Consider the following 8,292-nt stretch of genomic DNA (forward strand, 5'->3'; position numbering starts at 1 on the left):
ATTGGTCGCGGAAACTGTGGCAACCTTAGTGCCCCTGATATTGTTATTTTGTGCCATGCCTTGTTCCGTGATGACACATTTAGTATGGGCGCTATTGTTGCAAAGCGGTTAAATCTTAACCGTACTAAGGGCCTCGTCCTTGGAGGCATCTTCGCCTCGCACCTCGCTGCACACTTTAACATACCTATTAGGCATTATGAGAAGGAAGAGAAGTTGCTGCCTCCTGTTTTTCTAGACAATAAGAGTATGGTAGCGCATGATTTTATCGTTAAGAATAAGGAAAAGATGATTAAGTACAAGCTGATATTTGATAAAAATCACCCTGAGACTATTACTTTGCCTGCTGCTTCCTTGTTTGACCTATCTGCAGGCAAGTACCTTGTTCCGCCGGAGGCCATTCACGCCTACTGAAACCCCACACCAGCTATAGAGCCAGAGCCGGAACCAAAATTTGATCCTCACCGGCAGTCTGTTTATCAGTGGAATCCGGAGGAGATTGCCAACCAGTGGCACCAGGGGGATCCTTCTCAGTACGACCCCAACTATGACTTTGGATATCCGCCAGGCCAACCGTGGCCATAGACCAACTTAGGCCAAAAGCCTAAGCTTGGAGGAGTACGTATTTCTCACCGACATTACATTTATGTTCACACACTCATGCTAGTTGTCGGTGCTCATACTTTTTCATTGTATCATCCATGCTAGTTTATTTCCCTTTTTATGCTTTCTTCTTGTGTGTTTGATAAACCTTACGAAAAACAAAAAATATAGTTGTAGCCTTTAGTTAGTTTACTTTCCATGCCTGTAGTAGTAGTAATTAAAAATAAAGCCCAAAAAGATTTCTCGTTCTTCTTTTGCTTGTTGGGATCTTTCCCATGTAAATAGTTTTATTTCTTTTCTTGTTCTTTGGGGGTCAAGAGGAGAAGACCATAATGGAAATGTTAAAGTGTCTCTCATATGCATTATTGTTGATCTAACAAAGAGCCCATATTACCTTGTCTTCTCTCTTGAATTGAATGCTTGTAGATTCCAGCTTAGTCCAATGCACGTGCACTATTATTATTATCCACACTATTTTGTCATCCAAGTGAAAGGCAATAATGACGATATATGATGAACTTATTGAGATGAGAAAAGCTGGTATGAACTCGACCTCTCTTGTTTTTGTAAATATGATTAGTTCATCGTTCCTGATTCAGCCTATTATGAAAGAAACATGTTTGCAATGACAATTAGAGATTAAAGTTGCTTATGCCATGCTTAATTAGCTAGGAGCTTATAATGGTTTACCTTGCGTGCCAACATGCTATTAAAATCGTTGTGATGTGGTATGATAGGGTGGTATCCTCTTTTGAATGATTCGAGTGGCTTGACTTGGCACATGTTCTTGCATGTAGTTGAAACAAAATCAACATAGCCTCTACGATATTTATGTTCATGGTGCATTATATCCTACTCATGCTTGCATTCGGTGTTGATTAATTTTAATGCATGTTCATGACTGTTGTCGCTCTCTAGCTGGTCGCTTCCCAGTCTTTTTCTAGCCTTCACTTGTACTAAGCGGGAATACTGCTTGTGCATTCAATTCCATAAACCCCAAAGTTGTTACATATGAGTCCACCATACCTACCTATATACGGTATCTACCTGCCGTTCCAAGTAAATTTGTATGTGCCAAACACTAAACTTTCAAATAAACATTCTGTTTTGTATGCTTGAATAGCTCATGTATCAACTAGGGTTGTTGTATATTCCATGCTAGGCGGGTTATTCTCAAGAGGAGTGGACTCCGCTCCTCACTCACGAGAAAAGGGCTGGTCACCGGGATGCCCAGTCCCATGCTTTATGCAAATCAAAATAACTGCAAACAAAACTCCCCCGGGACTCATGTTAGTTGGAGGCACTTGTTGTTTCGAGCAAGCCATGGATTGATGCTTGTTGGTGGATGGGGAGTATAGACTTTACCATTCTGTTTGGGAACCGCCTATAATGTGTGTAGCATGGAAGATATCGAGATCTCTCGGTTGTTATGTTGACAATGAAAGTATATCGCTCAAAATTTAATTCATATCTATTTCAAAACTAAGCTCTGGCACCTCTACAAATCCCTGCTTCCCTCTGCGAAGGGCCTATCTATTTACTTTTATGTTGAGTCATCATCCTCTTATTAAAAAGCACCAGTTGGAGAGCAACGCTGTCATTTGCATCCATTACTGTTAGTTTACATTGAGTATAACTTGACTGGATCTCTTTTACCATGAATTACAATGTCTAGTCAGACCTTGATCTTTAAAGGTGCTCTGCATTTATGTTTTGCGGTCTCAGAAAGGGCTAGCAAGATACCATCTTGTCATATCACATCATGATTATTTTGAGAAAGTGTTGTCATCCGAGATTTATTATTATTGCTTGCTAGTTGATTATGTCATTGATATGAGTAAACATGATACCTAAATGTTATCTTTGCTGAAAACTTGAATGCTGGTGTTATGACCGGTTTACAATACAACCGGAGGAGGCCCGCTGGGCAATAGATTAAGGGCTTGGCCCACAAGTTATCTTAGGCTAGTCGTTTTCAGGTTATAAATATTAGATTGTAAGATACCTTTTGGAATTAAGCAATAAAGATAGTTCTATCCTATTGCCCAGCTCCAGAGGAGCCGGAAACCCTAGCCGCACCTTGCCCTAGCCGCGCCGCCCTCTTCTTCCTCACGACGGCGCCCACGTGCTGGAGCCGCCGCCCTCGCCCCAAACCCTCGCTGTTCTGCCCGTATAACCTACGGAGTAGAGCCGGTAGGAACCCTAGCCCTACCAATTTGGTATCAGGTAACCGGGTTTCAACCATGTCTCCGCCAATTCCACCGCCACCACCACCGCTGCCCGCCAAGTCCACCACCGCTGCCCGCCAAGTCCACCACCGCCGCCTCTGCGCCGGGCGTCACGGCCTCGCTCTTGGCGGGCACCACGGCGTCGCTCTCATCGCCGGCCCTAACGGCACCCGGCACCACGCCGGGCCAAGGGCAGCCATCAGCCCCCGTCCAACACTCGCCGCCGCCGTCACCTCCCCCGCAGCCGCAACAGTTCACGCCGGAGGCCATGGCGGGCATCCTCAACGACCTCGTCACCACGGTTCAAGGGATCCGCCTCTACCTGGCAGGTCCGTACGGGCCGCCCTCACCACTCCATCCAGCCATGGTCGCGGGTCAACGGGCGCTTCCGTGGTACTCGGCACCGGGGGCCATCACCAGTGGCTACCCGGCGCTCCCCGCCCCAGCGGCCGCACCACCGCCTTGGCCCCAATGGCCGCCGCAGATCGCGCCGGCAGCCCCGCCACTCGTCGCCACCACGGGGCCGCAGTGGCCCACCTGGACCGCACCGGCCGCGCCGTCCTCCGTCGCACCCTACCTTCCAGTGGCCTTGGAGCAGGGTCCTCCACCGGCACTGCCTAGCCCTAACCTGGGCAGGTCTTCGCCGAGCGGGCTCCCAATACAGGAGGTCCGCTTTCCGCCGTCCCCATCGCCACTCCCCGGCTGGCTCAACGTGCAGCCATCGACCTACCCGGAGGCCCGTCTACCGTCCGGTTTTCCGTTGCAGCCCGCGGTGTCGGGCGCCGCTGGGAACTACGCCGGGCCTTCCACCATGGCCTATGCGCCATCATCCGCCCTCCGCACCGCCGAGGTAGTGGGCCAGGGCGCGCCACACCAGCAGCCGCCCCGGTTCGCCAAGATCGACTTCGCCACGTACGACGGCTCCGACGACCCGCTTAACTGGCTCAACCAGTGTGACCAGTTCTTTCGCGGCCAGCGCACACCCGCGTCGGAACGGACCTGGCTGGCATCCTACCATCTCCGTGGAGCCGCCCAGACATGGTCCTACGCCCTCGAACAGGACGAGGGCGGCATGCCCCCGTGGCATCGTTTTCGAGAGCTGTGCCTTCTTTGTTTTGGGCCACCGGTATGCGGGAGCCGCTTGGCCGAGTTGGGCCGTCTGCCGTTCACCTCCTTGGTGCAGGACTTCACCGATCGCTTCCAGGCCCTGGCGTGCCACGCACCCGGTGTGACGGCCTTACAGCGGGCGGAACTTTTCATCGGCGGTCTCCCCGACCACATCCGCGTGGACGTCGAGATGAAGGGGCCCCAAGACCTTCAGATGGCCATGTACTATGCCCGGGCGTTCGAGCAGCGTGCCCAGGCCGTGACGCGTCCATCGGCGCCACGTGGGGGCCGACAGCTTACCTGGCCGTCTCCGGCGGCACCGGCGTCCCCTGCAGCCGTTCCGGCAGCCGCCCCGGCACCGACGCGGCCATTCAGGCGCCTCACCCAGGCGGAACAGTTGGAACACCGGCGACTGGGATTGTGCTTCAACTGTGATGCGCCCTATGCACCAGGTCATGTCTGTCCCCGCCTCTTCTACTTGGAGACGACAGACGAGTCTGAGGAGGAGCCACTAGAGGATGGCCTCGGCGCCCCAGCCCTTGCGGAGCCCGTAGCGGCACCTGCGCCCACCCCGGCCACCACCCTTGTGGTGTCCCTACACGCGCTGGCCGGCATCCGTGATGAACGGACGATGCTCTTACCGGTCATGATCCAGGGTGAGTGCCTGGTGGCCCTAGTGGACACAGGTCCACACATAACTTCCTTCCAGAGACCACCATGCGGCGCCTGGCATTACAGCCGACCGACGGTGAATAGTTGCGAGTCACCGTCGCTAATGGTGACCATCTCCGCTGCCACGGGCTCGCCCGCGACGTGCCCATCACTATTGGCGATGAGCAATTCTCCATCACCTGCGCCAGCATCGACTTGGGCTGCTTCGACTTCATCCTCGGCGTCGACTTCTTGCGCACTCTTGGTCCTATTCTCTAGGATTTCGACGCGCTGATGATGACCTTCTGGCGGTTAGGCCGCCGCATTCGGTGGGCCAGCATTGGGGGTGCCGCACCCACCCCTCCACTCCAGCTTGCCGCGACCACGGCCACGGCCGAGCACCCACTATTGGAGAGACTCCTACAGCAGCACGGCGACATCTTCACCGAGCCACAGGGGCTGCCGCCCGCCCACGCGTACGATCACCATATACATCTTCTGCCAGGCTCTGCACCGGTGGCGGTACGGCCTTACCGCTATCCGCAGTTGCAGAAGGATGAGTTGGAGCGGCAGTGTGCACTCATGCTCGCGGCGGGCATTATCCGGCTATCCACTTCGCCGATTACCGCACCGGTGCTTCTCGTCCGCAAGTCAGACGGCACATGGCGTTTCTGCATCGACTACCGTGCCCTTAATGCTATCACACACAAGGATAAGTTCCCTATTCCAGTGGTTGACGAGCTCTTCGATGAGCTCCACGGGGCGCGCTTCTTCACCAAACTCGACCTCCGGTCGGAGTACCACCAGGTGCGCATGCACCCTGATGACATCGCCAAGACGGCGTTTCGGACTCATCACGGCCACTTCGAGTTCTTAGTGATGCCCTTTGGCCTCACCAACGCCCCGGCAACTTTCTAGGCTCTGATGAACGACGTCCTCCGACCCTACTTACGCCGGTTTGTGCTCATTTTCTTTGATGATATTCTGATCTACAGTGCATCTTGGGCAGAGCACCTACAGCACGTCGCCATCGTCTTCAACGAGCTTTGGGCGCACCATCTCCATCTTAAGCGCTCGAAGTGCTCGTTCGGGACGCCTTCGGTGGCCTACTTGGGCCACATCATCTCGGCCGACGGGGTCGCTATGGACGCCGACAAGGTGGCCGCCGTCGCTGCCTGGCCGACGCCCCAGTCTCCGCGGGCTGTTCGCGGGTTTCTCGGCCTTACGGGCTACTACCGGAAGTTCATCCGGGAGTTTGGTGTCATCACTTCTCCACTCACGTGGTTGTTGCGCCGCGACGCGTTCGCCTGGGATGCGGAGGCGACGACAGCCTTCGAGGCCCTCAAGGGGGCCCTCACGACGGGGCCCGTTCTTCAGATGCTGGACTTCGACCGGCCGTTCGTTGTGGACTGTGACGCCTCAGGTGTGGGTTTCGGCGCTGTGCTTCATCAGGGCGACGGGCCTCTTGCTTTCTTCAGCCGGCCCTTCGCCCCGCGCCATCTCAAGCTCGCGGCGTACGAGCGGGAGCTCATTGTCTTGGTGCAGGCGGTGCGCCATTGGCGGCCCTATCTGTGGGGCCGGTCTTTTCAGATTCGCACGGACCACTGTAGCCTCAAGTTCTTGCTGGATCAGAGGCTCTCCACCGTGCCCCAACATTAGTGGATTAGCAAGCTCTTCGGCTTCGATTTCTCCGTCGAATATCGCCCAGGTCGTCTTAACACCGTGGCTGATGCCTTATCCCGACGCGATGCCGACCTCGACTCCGTCACCGGCGACTCCGAGGGGCAGGCACTCTGCATCCGCTCAGGGCCGACTTTCGGCCTCTTTGACGACATTCGCCGGGCCACCGCGACCGCCGCCGATGCGGTTCTCCTGCAGCAGCAGCAGCTAGCGGCCGGTAACCTGGAGGAGCCATGGCGCCTCTCCGACGGCCTGCTGGTCCATGGGCGCCGTGTCTTCGTTCCCGCTCATGATGATCTCCGTCACCAGGTCTCGCTGCTAGCCCACTCGGCTGGCCATGAGGGTGTGCAGAAAACCCTCCATCGTCTCCGTGCCGACTTCTACATTCCTGGTGATCGTGCCCTCGTTCGTGATTGGGTGCGCTCTTGTGCGACGTGTCAGTGCAACAAGACGGAGACGCTACAGCCAGCTGGTCTTCTTCAACCCCTGGATGTGCCTTCTCAGGTTTGGGCCGATATCTCCATGGACTTCATCGAGGGGCTTCCCAAGGTGGGAGGCAAGTCGGTCATTCTCACGGTGGTCGCCCGCTTTTCTAAATATGCTCACTTCATCGCACTGGGGCATCCTTACAGCGCCGCGTCCGTGGCTCGTGCCTTCTTCGACGGTATTGTCCGTCTGCACGGATTTCCTGCTTCGATCGTCAGTGATCGCGACACGGTGTTCACAGGCCATGTCTAGCGCGATCTCTTCAGGATGGCGGGCGTTAAGCTCCGCTTCAGCACGGCCTTCCACCCCCATGTATTTACACTGTGTTACAGGTGATCGGCCTCGTGCTTGGGTGGATTGGCTCGCATGGGCGGAGTACTGCTACAACACCTCCTACCACTCTGCCCTGCGTGCGACTCCATTTGAGGTGGTCTACGGGCGGCCACCTCCGCCGATCTTGCCGGTGGACCCGGCTACGGCGAGGACGGAGGCTGCGGGCGACCTTATTCACACCCATGATGAGATGCTTGCGGAGGTCCGTCAGCGTCTCCTTCAGGCTCAGCAGCTGGCGCAACATTACTACAACAACCACCATCGCGAGGCGGAGTTCGCGGTGGGTGATTGGGTGTGGCTGCGTCTTCTTCACCGCTCTACGCAGTCACTCGACCCGCGCGCGAAGCACAAGCTTGAGCCTCACTACGCGGGACCCTTCGCCATCTTGGAGCGCATTGGGAAGGTGGCCTATCATCTTCAGCTGCCGGCCAGAGCTCGCATCCACGATGTGTTTCATGTGGGGCTACTCAAGCCTTTTCATGGAGAGCCACTGGCGGCTCCACCAGCGCTTCCCCCGACCGTCAATGGACGTCTTCTTCCGGAGCCAGAGAAGGTGTTGAAGGCGCAATTTCGTCGCGGGGTATGGTTCATCTTGATCCAGTGGGCGGGTCTTCCTGTGGAGGAAGCTACTTGGGAGCCACGTGAGGATTTCCGCCAACACTATCCAAACTTTCAGCTCGAGGACGAGCTGTTTGTGCAGGTGGGGAGAGATGTTATGACCGGTTTACAATACAACCGGAGGAGGCCCGCTGGGCAGTAGATTAAGGGCTCGGCCCACAAGTTATCTTAGGCTAGTCGTTTTTAGGTTATAAATATTAGATTGTAAGATACCTTTTGGAATTAAGCAATAAGGATAGTTCTATCCTATTGCCCGGCTCCAGAGGAGCCGGAAACCCTAGCCGCACCTTGCCCTAGCCGCGCCGCCCTCTTCTTCCTCGCGACGGCGCCCACGCGCCGGAGCCGCCGCCCTCGCCCCCAACCCTCGCTGTTCTGCTCGTATAACCTACGGAGTAGAGCCGGTAGGAACCCTAGCCCTACCAGCTGGCTTTACATATTTACAACAACAAGAGCAAACAGAGTTTGTAAAAGTTTTTCTTTATCACTTTCAGTTTATCAACTGAATTGCTTGAGGACAAGCAAAGGTTTAATCTTGGGGGAGTTGATATGTCTCCGTCGTATCTACTTTTCCAAACACTTTTGCCCTTGT

The 8,292-nt window shown here is 55.1% G+C and overlaps 1 pseudogene; it reads left to right on the forward strand.

The window, feature by feature from the left end:
• Positions 1 to 3,096: 3,096 nt before the first annotated feature.
• Positions 3,097 to 7,845, forward strand: LOC125506829 (annotated as a pseudogene).
• Positions 7,846 to 8,292: the final 447 nt, after the last annotated feature.

Source organism: Triticum urartu, chromosome 5 (genome assembly GCF_003073215.2).
Source record: "Triticum urartu cultivar G1812 chromosome 5, Tu2.1, whole genome shotgun sequence".
In the NCBI taxonomy this organism is placed as follows: Eukaryota; Viridiplantae; Streptophyta; class Magnoliopsida; order Poales; family Poaceae; genus Triticum; species Triticum urartu.